The sequence below is a fragment of the Oncorhynchus mykiss genome, chromosome 8 (genome assembly GCF_013265735.2).
Source record: "Oncorhynchus mykiss isolate Arlee chromosome 8, USDA_OmykA_1.1, whole genome shotgun sequence".
NCBI classification, from domain to species: domain Eukaryota; kingdom Metazoa; phylum Chordata; class Actinopteri; order Salmoniformes; family Salmonidae; genus Oncorhynchus; species Oncorhynchus mykiss.
This window is the reverse complement of record NC_048572.1, coordinates 2,699,855-2,714,742: the sequence shown is the minus strand read 5'-3', so window position 1 is coordinate 2,714,742 and position 14,888 is coordinate 2,699,855.

Here is a 14,888-nt window from a genome sequence, read left to right as displayed (position 1 = left end):
TACCAGGCAGTGATGCAACCTGTCAGGATGCTCTCGATGTTGCAGCTGTAGAACCTTTTGAGAATCTCAGGACCCATGCCAAATCTTTTTAGTTTCCTGAGGGGGAATAAGCTTTGTCGTCCCCTCTTCATGACTGTCTTGGTGTGTTTGGACCAATCTAGTTTGTTGTTGATGTGGACACCAAGGAACTTGAAGCTCTCAGCCTGCTCCACTACAGTCCTGTTGATGAGAATGGGGACGTGCTCGGTGCTCCTTTTCCTGTAGTCCACAATCATCTCCTTAGTCTTGGTTACGTTGAGGGATAGGTTGTTATTCTGGCACCACCCGGCCAGGTCTCTGACCTCCTCCCTATATGCTTTCTCGTTGTTGTCGGTGAGCAAACTTAATGATGGTGTTGGAGTCGTGCCTGGCCATGCAGTCGTGGGTGAACAGGGAGTACAGGATGGGACTGAGCACGCACCCCTGAGGAGCTCCAGTGCTGACAATCAGCGTGGCAGATGTGTTGCTACCTACCCTCACCACCTGGGGCAGCCTGTCAGGAAGTCCAGAATCCAGTTGCAGAGGGAGGTGTTTGGTCCCAGGATCCTTAGCTTGGTGAGGAGCTTTGAGGGGACTATGGTGTTGAACGCTGAGCTGTAGTCAATGAACAGCATTCTCACACAGGTGTTCCTTTTGTCCAGGTGGGAAAGGGCAGTGTGGAGTGCAATGGAGATTGCATAATCTGTGGATCTGTTTGGGCGGTATGCAAATTGGAGTGGGTCTAGGGTTTCTAGGATAATGGTGTTGATGTGAGCCATTACCAGCCTCTCAAAGCACTTCATGGCTACGGACGTGAGTGCTACAGGTCTGTAGTCATTTTGCCTTTGTGTTTTTGGGCACAGGGACTATGGTGGTCTGCTTGAAACATGTTTGTATTACAGACTCAATCAGGGACATGTTGAAAATGTCAGTGAAGACACCTGCCAGTTGGTCAGCACATGCCCGGAGCACACGTCCTGGTAATCTGTCTTGCCCCGTAGCCTTGTGTATGTTGACCGGTTTAAAGGTCTTACTCACGTTGGCATTGGAGAGTGTGATCACACAGTCGTCTGGAATAGCTGATGCTCTCATGCATGCCTCAGTGTTGCTTGCCTCGAAGCGAGCATAGAAGTGATTTAGCTCGTCTGGTAGGCTCGTGTCACTGGGCAGCTCGCGGCTGTGCTTCCCTTTGTAGTCTGTAATTGTTTGCAAGCCTGCCACATCCGACGAGCGTCGGAGTCGTTGTAGTATGACTCAATCTTAGCCCTGTATTGACACTTTGCATGTTTGATGGTTCGTCGCAGGGCATAGCGAGATTTTTTGTAAGCTTCCGGGTTAGAGTCCCGCACCTTGAAAGTGGCAGCTCTACCCTTTAGCTCAGTGTGAATGTTACCTGTAAACCATGGCTTCTGGTTGGGGTATGTACGTACAGTCACTGTGGGGACGACGTCCTCAATACACTTATTGATAAAGCCAGTGACTGATGTGGTGTATTCCTCAATGTCATCAGAAGAATCAGATTGGAATCTATGTTCCAATCTGTGATACGTAACATGGCAAGAATCAGAAACTTTCAGTCCAAAATTATGCAGAAAAATGTATCCATGCTTTTGTCACTTCTAGGTTAGACTACTGCAATGCTCTACTTTTCTGCTAACCTACAAAGCAATACATGGGCTTGCTCCTACCTATCTTTCCGATTTGGTCCTTCTGTACATACCTACATGTACGCTACGGTCACAAGACACAGGCCTCCTAACTGTCCCTAGAATTTCTAAGCAAACACCTGGAGGCAGGGCTTTCTTCTGGAGAGCTCAATTTTTATGGAATGGTCTGCCTACCCATGTAAGAGACGTAGACTCGGCCTCAACTTTTAAGTCTTTATTGAAGACTCATCTCTTCAGTAGGTCCTATGATTGAGTGTAGTCTGGCCCAGGAGTGTGAAGGTGAACGGAAAGGCACTGAAGCAACGAACCGCCCATGCTGTCTCTGCCTGGCCGGTTCCCCTCTCTCCACTGGGATTCTCTGCCTCTAACCCTATTACAGGGGTTGAGTCACTGGCTTACTGGTGCACTTCCATATCGTCCCTATGTAACAGTGTAACTTTAGACCGCCCCCTCGCCCATACCCGGGCGCGAACCAGGGACCCTCTGCACACATCAACAACAGTCACCCACGAAGCATCGTTACCCATCCCTCGACAAAAGCCGCGGCCCTTGCAGAGCAAGGGAAACCACTACTTCAAGGTCTCAGAGCAAGTGACGTCACCGATTGAAACTCTATTTAGCGTGCACCACCGCTAACTAGCTAGCTGTTTCACATCCGTTACACCTAGGAGGGGTACTTGAGTGGGTTGAGTCACTCACGTGATCTTCCTGTCTGGGTTGGCGGCCCCCGTTGGGTTGTGCAGTGGTGGAGATCTTTGTGGGCTATACTCAAACCTTGTCTCAGGATGGTAGGTTGGTGGTTAAAGAAATCCCTCTAGTGGTGTGGGAGCTGTGCTTTGGCAAAGTGGGTGGGGTTATATCCTGCTTGTTTGGCTCTGTCCGAGGGTATCGTCGGACGGGTCCACAGTGTCTCCCGACCCCTCCTGTCTCAGCCTCCAGTAAATCAAATCTAGAGTCGGCTTTCTATTCCGCAACAAAGCCTCCTTCACTCACGCCGCCAAACTTACCCTAGTAAAACTGACTATTCTACCGATCCTCGACTTCGGCGATGTCATCTACAAAATAGCTTCCAATACTCTACACAGCAAACTGGATGCAGTTTATCACAGTGCCATCCGTTTTGTTACTAAAGCACCTTATACCACCCACCACTGCGACCTGTATGCTCTAGTCGGCTGGCCCTCGCTACATATTCGTCGCCAGACCCACTGGCTCCAGGTCATCTACAAGTCCATGCTATGTAAAGCTCCGCCTTATCTCAGTTCACTGGTCACGATGGCAACTACCTGGTAGCACGCGCTCCAGCAGGTGTATCTCACTGATCATCCCTAAAGCCAACACCTCATTTGGCCGCCTTTCGTTCCAGTTCTCTGCTGCCTGTGACTGGAACGAATTGCAAAAATCGCTGAAGTTGGAGACTTTTATATCTCCCTCACCAACTTCAAACATCTGCTATCTGAGCAGCTAACCGATCGCTGCAGCTGTACATAGTCTATCGGTAAATAGCCCACCCAATTTACCTACCTCATCCCCATACTGTTTATATTTATTTACTTTTCTGCTCTTTTGCACACCAGTATCTCTACCTGTACATGACCATCTGATCATTTATCACTCCAGTGTTAATCTGCAAAATTGCAATTATTTGCCTACCTCCTCATGCCTTTTGCACACAATGTATATAGACTCTCTTTTTTCTCTTTTTTTCTACTGTGTTATTGACTTGTTCATTGTTTACTCCATGTGTAACTCTGTGTTGTCTGTTCACACTGCTATGCTTTATCTTGGCCAGGTCGCAGTTGTAAATGAGAACTTGTTCTCAACTAGCCTACCTGGTTAAATAAAGGTGTTCTCAACTAGCCTACCTGGTTAAATAAAGGTGTTCTCAACTAGCCTACCTGGTTAAATAAAGGTGAAATAAAATAATACATAAAAATACATTTATGCTGCAGTAGTTCATGTGTCGGGGGCTAGGTGTTATGAATTTTATGAATAATGACTAAATTATGTATACATTTAAAGTAATGATAGGACTATATCTAACAGAATTATACCCTGTCTCTGTATAATGATGAAGAATGTTTGTCCATAATAAAGAGGGACTGTTAGCAGGCAAGGAACTGTGGCAGACAACTTGTGACCACTGTGAAACTGATAACAGGGAAGGAAGTCTCCCCACCAAAGGGAGGGGAGAAACCTTGGTCTTGTAGTAGATTGTATAACAGGTGGCAGGATGGGATACGCAATGTATGAGTAGAAGAAGACTTGTGAACTATCTTGTCATTGTCTGAGAGGATGACGGACATTTATGACAAAATGAGAGGTAGATAAACCAATGTACAGGAAATTATAAGTAGAGCTCTCGTAAATAAACGTTGCTGACTATTGTAGACTGGCCTCTGTCTGTTTCATTTCAACAAGAATCTTACAAATTCTTGGTAGCAGTATGAGTAGTTTAATTGAAGTTCAGTTTATGAACATTGAGAACATAATTCTCATAACAGGCTGAGGCTAGCCCTCGCTTCATACTCGCCGCCAAACCCACAGGCTCCAGGACATCTACAAGTCTCTGCTAGGTCTCTGCTAGGTGTCTCAGCCTCCAGTATTTATGCTGCAGTAGATTATGTGTCGGGGAGCTAGGGTCAGTCTGTTATATCTGGAGTATTTCTCCTGTCTTATCCGGTGTCCTGTGTGAATTTAAGTATGCTCCTTCTAATTCTTTCTTTCTTTCTCTCTCTCGGAGGACCTGAGCCCTAGGACCATGCGTCAGGACTACCTGGCCTGATGACTCCTTTCTGTCCCCAGTCCACCTGGCCGTGCTGCTGTCCAGTTTCAACTTTTCTGCCTGCAGCTATGGAACCCTGACCTGTTCACCGGACGAGCTACCTGTCCCTAACCCTAACCCTGTTTTCAACTCTCTAGAGACAGCAGGAGCGGCAGAGATACTCTGAATGATCGGCTATGAAAAGCCAACTGTCATTTACTCCTGAGGTGCTGACCTGTTGCACCCTTGACAACCACTGTGATTATTATTATTTAAACCTGCTGTTCATTTATAAACATTTGAACATCTTGGCCATGTTCTGTTATAATCTCCACCTGGCACAGCCAGAAGAGGACTGGCCACCCCTCATAGCCTGGTTCCTCTCTAGGTTTCTTCTTAGGTTTCTGCCTTTCTAGGGAGTTTATCATAGCCACCATGTTTCTACACGTGCATTGCTTGCTGTTTGGGGTTTTAGGCTGGGTTTCTGTACAGCACTTTGAGATATCAGCTGATGAAAGAAGGGCTATATAAATACATTTGATTTGATTTGATCCGCACATTGTAATGTTAACACAATACACATGTCAGACTGTTAACACAATACACACATTATAATGTTAACTCAACACACACTTTATACACTCAACGTTAAACAGTAAACACTGGTCAAACATATGCTGCTCTGATAACTGCGGTCACATTAATGTGCATGTGTGTGTGTCAGTGAATGCTGGTAGGAGGAGCTATAGGAGGATGGACTCATTGCAATTGTTGGAATGGAATGAATAGAATGGTGTCAAACATGGAAACCACATTTGACTTTGTTCCGTTTGATTCCATTAAAACCAATGCAATGAGCCATCCTCCTACAGCTCCTCCCACCAGACTCCTCTGGTGTGTGTTTTATTGATAACACAACATGGTAGCCGCACAAAACATGGTACAAACATTATTGGGCACAATACATCAAGTGAAGCATCCACAAATGTCAGTAAGAGTGTTCATGATTGAGTGAGTGTGTGTGTGCATGGATAATCCACCCTATCACCTTCCTACCACCATTATTCTAGAGCCTCTCTCTCTCATGTGACCACGTGTGCTGATGTAGAGTTTCCATGGTAACGCAGTAGTCTTGTAAGCCTAGAACACACCCACCCCCCACACACACACACGCCCGGACACACGCCCTACCCCCGCATGCGCACACACACACACACACACATATATACAGATGATCTCTGAACTGGAATGGAGGTTCCCTTCTTGCTGTCTCTCTCTGTCCTTAACTCTCCCGCTCTTTCTCTCTCTCTCTCCCCTCTCTCCCTTTTCAAATCAAATTTCAAGTCAAATTTATTTACATAGCCCTTTTTACATCAGCTGATATCAAAGTGCTGTACAGAAACACAGCCTAAAACCCCAAACAGCAAGCAATGCAGCCTCTCTCTCTCTCTCTCTCTCTCTCACTCTCTGATTTGATTGACAGGTTCTGGGGCAGCGGATCATAATTAGTCATGCAGCTAATTTCCCACAATGCCCTGCAGCCCTGGTCTCCAGCGGCACGCTCATACATATTCAACAGTATGCTAATGAAAACCACTGCACCCAGGTGAGATGCTGCCACGGAGAAGGCCAATCAGAACACGGACACGCTGACCAATCAAATGCCAGAACTGAAACAGTGACCAATCAGATTCTAGAACACAGACACACTAATCAATCAGAGCCCAGAACACAAAGTCTGTGGGGTTCTGTATGGCACTTGCATGGCTCTGTATGGCTCAGTTGGCAGAGCAAGGCCCTTGACCACCAGGGTTGTGGGTTTGATACCTTTATGGCTTACTTAAAATATATACACTTTTTTTTATCACTTTGGATAAAAGTATCTGCTAAATGTCATATAATATAAAAAAATATGGTGAAAATTCCACCTAGCCAATCAGAGGTTAACCTCTCTGGTACCAGTGGGACGGTAGCGTACCACCTCGACAACAGCCAGTGAAATTGCAGGGTGCCAAATTCAAAACAGCAGAAATTCCAAACATATAAGTATTTTACACCACTTTAAAGATAAACCTCTTGTAAATCCAACCACAGTGTCCGATTTCAAAAAGGCTTTACTGCGAAAGCACACCATGTGATTATGTTAGGTCAGCACCAAGTCACAGAAAACAATACAGCCATTTTCCAGCCAGGGAGAGGGCTCACAAAAGTCAGAAATAGTGATTAAATTAATCACTAACCTTTGATGATCTTCATCAGATGGCACTCATAGGACTTCATACACAATACATGTATGTTTTGTTCGATAAAGGTCATATTTATATCCAAAAATCTCAGTTTACATTGGCGCGTTATGTTCAGAAATGTATTGTCTCAAACAAAAATCTGATGAAAGTGAAGAGCCACATCAAATAACAGAAATACTCATCATAAACATTGATAAAGATACAAGTGACATACGAAGAAAGATAAACATCTTCTTAATTCAACCGCTGTGTCAGATTTCAAAAAGGCTTTACGGCGAAAGCACACTTTGCTATTATGTTCGGTCAATGCTTAGCTACAGAATCACATACCGCCATTTTCCAGCCAAGGAGAGGGCTCACAGAAGTCAGAAACTATGTTTTAAATCAATCCTCTGGTTGTTTTAGTCATAAATAATCAATAATATTTCAACCGGACAAAAGCTTCGTCAATAGAAAAGGAGAAACAAGAAAAGCGCGTTCCCGATCAGGATGATGTCTGGAAATTTCCACTGGCCTCTCATTGAAAGTGCTGTATCTCCCAAATTTGTCAGAGTAAAAGTCTGAAACAATGCCTAAAGACTGGCCACATGTAGAAGAAGCCATAGAGCTCGTGAACTGGGTCCTAAGTCTTTGTAAGGTGGATAGGCTTTCAATGGAAAAACAGCCGTTCAAAATAATAGTACTTCCTGGTTGGATTTTCCTCTAGTTTTCGCCTGCCATATCAGTTCTGTTAAACTCATAGACATTATTTTAACAGTTTTGGAAACTTTAGAGTGTTTTCTATCCAAATAAACTAATTATATCCATATCCTAGCTTCTGGGCCTGAGTAGCAGGCAGTTTAATTTGGGCATGCTTTTCATCCAAAATTCCGAATGCTGCCCCCTACCCTAGTGAAGTTTTATGATGGAGCTACCACGTTACTAATATTCACTGAGATCCATCTCATCTGTCTGCCCCCAGATACCACGTTACTAATATCTACTGAGATCCACCCATCTCTTTGACCCCAGATAACACATTACTAATATCCACTGAGATCCACCCGTCTCTCTGACCCCAGATAACACATTACTAATATCCATTAAGATCCACCCATCTCTGTGACCCCAGATAACACATTACTAATATCCACTGAGATCCACCCGTCTCTCTGACCCCAGATAACACATTACTAATATCCATTATGATCCACCCGTCTCTCTGACCCCAGATAACACATTACTAATATCCACTGAGATCCACCCGTCTCTCTGACCCCAGATACAATATAGCTCAGTATTTGTGTTATTCATTTTATGGTATTTGTTTGCGGATCTTTAACAAGGGTGTCACACCACTGTAATGGTGCCGGAGGGGATTGATGCCGTTTTATGGGCTCTTAACCAACTGTGCTATTTAGTGTGTGTATTTAGTATTTAGTATTTAGTTTTTTTCCGCATTGTTTGTAACTTATTTTGTACATAATGTTGCTGCTACCGTCTTTTAGGGCCGAAAGAGCTTCTGGCATTGGACAAAGAATTTCCTTTAATGAGATTTACTCCAGACACCCGAACAGGCCCTTATCCCCATCGTTCGCAGGAGAAAGAGACGGAGGTTTCGCAGAAGGAGATCGGGGTGCCTTGTGAGGATCCGACGACGAGTGGCTAATCTGCCTTTGCCATCTGTACTATTGGCCAATGTACAATCGCGGGATAATAAAATGGACAAACTAAAAACACGTATAATGTAACATGGCACCGGAGAAGATGCCTGATGTTTTACATACTCCTAACCAACTGTGTTTTTTTTGTGTTGTTTGTAACTTATTTCTTTACTTATTTTTTTACATAATGTTGCTGCTACCGTCTCTTATGACTGAAAATAAACTTCTGGACATCAGAACAGCGATTACTCACCACGAACTGGCAGAAGCTTTTTTCTCCTTTAACGAGTCCGATGAGCCTGACTTGAAGGACATACTGCTTTCCTGGGAACAGTTCAAAATCCCCGTAATGTGAAGAGAAGATGGAGAAAAAGAGGGCAGAGGTCAGGCTGCCTTCTGAGAATTCGTAGGCGATCAAATAAACCCCCACTGCCTTCCGATCTACTAGCTAACATACAATCTTTGGAAAATAAAATCGACAACCTACGAGGAAGATTAAACTACCAACGGGACATAAAAAACTAATATCTTATGCTTCACAGAGCCGTGGCTGAATGACGACATTATCAACATACAGCTGGCTGGTTATACGCTGTATCGGCAGGATAGAACAGCGGCATCTGGTAAGACAAGGGGTGTATAATTGTAAACAACTGGTGGTGCATGATATCTAAGTAAGTCTCAACGTTTTGGCTCACTGAGGTAGAGAATCTCATGATAAGCTGTAGACCACACTATCTATCTAGAGAGTTTTTATCTGTATTTTTTGTTGCTGTCTACGTACCACCACAGACAAATGCTGGCACTAAGACAGCACTCAATGAGCTTTATTCAGTCATAAGCAAACAGGAAAACATGCATCCAGAGGTGTCGATCCTAGTGCCCGGGGACTTTAACGCAAGGAAACTCAAATAGTTTTTTACCAAATATCTATCAGCATGTCAAATATGCAACCAGACGGAAACAAAACTCTAGACCACCTTTACTCCACACACAGAGACGCATACAAAGCTCTCCCTCGACCTCCATTTGGCAAATCTGACCATAATTCTATCCTTCTGATTCCGGCTTACAAAAAAAAAATTAAGCAGGAAGCAACAGTGACTTGGTTAATAAAAAAGTTGTCAGATCAAGCAGATGCTAAGATACAGGACTGTTTTGCTAGCACAGACTGGAATATGTTCCGGGATTCTTCCGATTGCATTGAGGAGTACACCACATCAGTCACTGGCTTCATCAATAAGTACATCGATGACTTCGTCCCCACAGTGACTGTACGTACATACCCCAACCAGAAGCCATGGATTACAGGAAACATCCACACCGAGCTAAAGGCTAGAGCTGCTACTTTCAAGGAGCGGGACTCTAACCCGGAAGCTTATAAGAAATCCCGTCATGCCCTCCGATGAACCATCAAACAGGCAAAGCGTCAATACAGGACTAAGATCGAGTCGTACTACACCGGCTCCGATGCTCCTCGGAGGGCTTGCAAACCATTACATACTACAAAGGGAAGCCCTGCCGAGAGCTGCCCAGTGACACGAGCCTACCAGACGAGCAAAACTACCCCTATGCTAGCTTCGAGGCAAATAACAATGAAACATGCATGAGAGCACCAGCTGTTCCGCATGACTGTGTGATCACACTCTCTCTCTGCAGCCGATGTGAGTAAGACCTTTAAAAAGGTCAACATTCATAAGGTCGCAAGGCCAGACAGATTACCAGGATGTGTGCTCCGAGCATGCTCTGACTAACTGGCAAGTGTCTTCACTGACATTTTCAACCTCTCCCTGTCTGAGTCTATAATACCAACATGTTTTAAGCAGAGCACCATAGTCCCTGTGCCCAAGAACACTAAGGTAACCTGCCTAAATTTCTACCGGCACATAGCACTCACGTCTGTAGCTATGAAGTGCTTTGAAAGGCTGGTAATGGCTCACATCAACACCATTATCCCAGAAACCCTAGACCCCACTCCTATTTGTATACGCCCAAACAGATCCACAGATGATGCATTCTCTATTGCAATCCACACTGCCCTTTCACACCTGTAAAAAAGGAACAACTATGTGAAAATGCTATTCATTGACTATAGCTCAGGGTTCAACACCAAAGTCCCCTCAAAGCTCATCTCTAAGCTAAGGACGCTGGGACTAATCACCTCGCTCCGCAACTGGATCCTGGACTTCCTAATGGGCCGCTCCCAGGTGGTAAGGGTAGGTAACAATACTTCTGCCATTCTGATCCTCAACACGGGGGCCCCTCACGGGTGCATGCTCAGTCCCATCCTGTACTCCCTGTCCACTCATGACTGCACGGCCAGACATGACTCCAACACCGTCATTAAGTTTGCCGGATGACACAACAGTGTTAAGTCTGATCACCGACAATGACAAGACAGCATACAGGGAGGTGGTCAGAGACCTGACTGTGTGGTGCAAGGAAAACAAAATCTCCCTCAATGTGATCAAGACAAAGGAGATGATTGTGGACTACAGGAAAAGGAGGACTGAGCACGCCCCCATTCTCCTCGACAGGGCTGCAGCGGAGTAGGTTGAGAGCTTCAAGTTCCTATGCGTCCACATCACCAACAAACTATCATGGTCTAAGCACACCAAGACAGTTGTGAAGAGGGCACGACAAAACCTATTCCACCTCAGGAGACTGAAAATATTTGGCATGGGTACTCAGATCCTCAATAGGTTCTACAGCTGCACCATCGAGAGCATCCTGGCGGGTTGCATCACTGCCTGATATGGCAACTGCTTGGCCTCCGACTACAAGGCACTACACAGTGTAGTGCGTACAGCCCAGTACATCACCGGGGCCAAGCTTCCTGACATCCAGGACCTCTATACCAGACGGTGTCAGAGGAAGGCCCTAAAAATGGTCAAACACTCCAGTCACCCAAGTCATAGACTCTTCTCTGCTACCCCACGGCAAGTGGTACTGGAGGGCCAAGTCTAGGTCCAAGAGGCTTCTAAACAACTTCTACCCCCAATCCATAAGACTCCTGAACATCTAATCAAATAGCTACCCAGACTATTAGTATTACACCCCTCCATTCTCCTTTACATATACATATTACCTCAATTACCTCGAAAACCGGTGCCCCAACACATTGACTCTGTACCCCCTCTATTTAGCCTTGCTTGTTATTTTACTGCTGCTCTTTAATTATTTGTGACTTTTATTTCTTACTTTTTAGGGGTATTTTTCTTAAAACAGCATTGTTGTTTAGAAAGCATTTCACTGTGACAAATTAAATTTGATTTGACCTTATTTTTTCTTGACGTGAAGTATTTGGACTTCAACTAGTTTTTGTTGTTGTTTTTTTTTTGGGGGGGGGGGGTAGATCATCTTTAATTGTGCAGACATCTTGTAGATTTTATCAATGTTATTGTCTGCATCATTTCCAATCCCCCATATTTTTTGGTTGTATATACTGTGCCTTCGGAAAGTATTCAGACCCCTTGAATTTTTCCACATTTTGTTACTTTATAGCCTTATTCTAAAATGAATTTAAAAATTTTTTTAACTCAGAAATCTACACACAATACTTAATAATGACAAAGCAAAAACAGGTTTTTGGAAATTTTGCTAATGTATTAAAAACAGATACCTTATTTACATACGTATTCAGGTCCTTTGCTATGAGACACAAAATTGAGCTCAGGCGCATGCTGTTTCCATTGATCATCCTTGAGATGTTTCTACAACTTGATTGGAATCCACCTGTGGTAAATTCAATTGATTAGACATGATTTGGAAAGGAACACACCTGTCTATATAAGGTCCCACAGTTGACAGTGCATATCAGAGAAAAAACCAAGCAATGAGGTCAAAGGCATTGTTCGTAGAGCTCCGAGACAAGATTGTGTTGAGGCACAGATCTGGGGAAGGGTACCAAAAATGTCTGCAGCATTGAAGGTCCCCAAGAACACAGTGGCCTCCATAATTCTTAAATGGAAGAAGTTTGGAGCCACAGACACTCTTCCTGGAGCTGGCCGCCATGCCAAACTGAGCAATCGAGGGAGAAGGGTCTTGGCCAGGGAGGTGACCAGAGCTCTAGAGATCCTCTGTGGAGATGGGAGAACCTTGCAGAATGACAACCATCTCTGAAGCACTCCACCAATAAGGTATTTATGGTAGAGTGGCCTGACAGAAGCCATTCCTCAGTAGAAAGGCACATGACAACCTGCTTGGAGTTTGTCAAAAGGCACCTAAAGACTTTCAGAGTCAAAATTCTCTGGTCTGGTGAAACCAAGATTGAACTCTTTGGCCTGAATGCTAAGCATGTGGAGGACACCTGGCACCATCCCTATGGTGAAGCATGGTGGTGCCAGCATCATGCTGTGGGATGTTTTTTAGCGGCAGGGACTGAGAGACTAGTCAGGATCGAGACAAAGATGAATGTAGCAAAGTACAGAGAGATCCTTGATGAAAACCTGATCCAGAGTGCTCAGGACCTCAGACTGGGGCGAAAGTTCACCTTCCAAAAGCACAACGACCCTATGAACACACCCAAGACAATGCATGAGTGGCTTTGGGACAAGTCTTTGAATGTCCTTGAGTGGCCCAGCCAGAGACCAGACTTGAAACCGATTGAACATTTCTGTAGAGACCTGAAAATAGCTGTTTAGCGACGCTCCACATCCAACCTGATAGAGTTTGAGACTTCTAACCTCACTTTTGAGTAAATGTTTTGGTACACCTACTGTGATCCAAGATGGCGTAGCAGTCAGACGTCTTTGTCCTGTCGTGTCCCTTGTATATATTGTTTTGTATCTTTTTCGTCGCATATCCTTTAAAATATTTTGCTAAACCTCATCATCTAAATACTCTCCTGCAACCTGCCTCACCCAATGTGGCATGGACCTGCTTTTTTTCCCCTAAAGTATTTATATTTACTTTGGATTCGGAATCCCTCAACTGAAGCTAGCCAGCTAACTACCAGCTATCAGTCAGCAACCCCCTGCTAGCCCCTGCTATCTGCTTGCTTGCTAACCCGGTTTGCTAACTGCTAGCTTGCCTGCCCGGTCTGCTAACTGCTAGCCCTTGCTAACTGCTTGCTTGCTAAACCGGTCTGCTAACTGCTAGCCCCTGCTAACTGCTTGCTAACCTGGCCTGCTAACTGCTAGCTTGCCCTGGTCTACTAACTGCTGCCCCCCCTGGCCTGCTAACTGCTAGCTTACCTGCCTGGTCTGTAACTGCTAGCCCATGCTAACTGCTTGCTTGCTAACCCGGTCTGCTAACTGCTAGCTTGCCTGCCCGGTCTGCTAACTGCTAGCCCTTGCTAACTGCTTGCTTGCTAAACCGGTCTGCTAACTGCTAGCCCCTGCTAACTGCTTGCTAACCCGGCCTGCTAACTGCTAGCTTGCCCTGGTCTACTAACTGCTGCCCCCCCTGGCCTGCTAACTGCTAGCTTACCTGCCTGGTCTGTAACTGCTAGCCCATGCTAACTGCTTGCTTGCTAACCCGGCCTGCTAACTGCTAGCTTGCCCCGGTCTACTAGCTGCTAGCTTGTTTAGCCCCGGCCTACTAACTGTTGGCTTGTTAGCCTGCTAACTGTCTGAATCGCTGTGTCCCCAGCCAGCCCAACCACTCACTGGACCCATATGCTCACCTGGCTACGCATGCCTCTCTCTAATATTAATATGCCTTGTCCATTACTGTCCTGGTTAATGAATACTGTCTTATTTCACTGTAGAGCCTCTAGCCCTGCACAATATGCCTTAACCAACCATGTTGTTCCACCTTCTACATATGCGATGACATCACCTGGTTTAAACATCTCTAGAGACTATAGCTATCTCTTCTTTACTCAATGCCTAGGTTTACCTCCAATGTACTCACATCCTACCTTACCTTTGTCTGTACACTATGCCAAGAATCTATGCTATCGTGCCCAGAAACCTGCTCCTTTTACTCTCTGTTCTGAACGTGCTAGACGGCCAGTTCGTATAGTCTTTAGCCGCACCGTTATCGTACTTCTCCTCTGTTCCTCTGGTGATGTGAAGGTTAATCCAGGTCCTGCAGTGCCTAGCTCCACTCCCACCCCCCAGGTGCTCTCATTTGTTGACTTCTGTAAACGTAAAAGCCTTGGTTTCATGCATGTTAACATTAGAAGCCTACTCCCTAAGTTTGTTTTACTCACTGATTTAGCAGACTCTGCCAACCCAGATGTCTTAGCCGTGTCTGAATCCTGGCTTAGGAAAACCATCAAAACCCTTGAAATTTCCTTTCCTAACTATAACGTTTTACGCCAAGATAGAACTGCCAAAGGTGGCGGAGTTGCAATCTACTGCAAAGATAGCCTGCAGAGTTCTGTATTACTATCTACATCTGTACCCAAACAATTTGAGCTTCTCCTTCTAAAAATGCACCTTTCCAGAAACAAGTCTCTCACTGTTGCCGCTTGCTATAGACCTCTCTCTGCCCCCAGCTGTGCCCTCGATACCATATGTGAATTGATTGCCCCCCATCTATCTTCTGAGCTCGTGCTACTAGGTGACCTAAACTGGGAGATGCTTAATTAACACACCGGCCA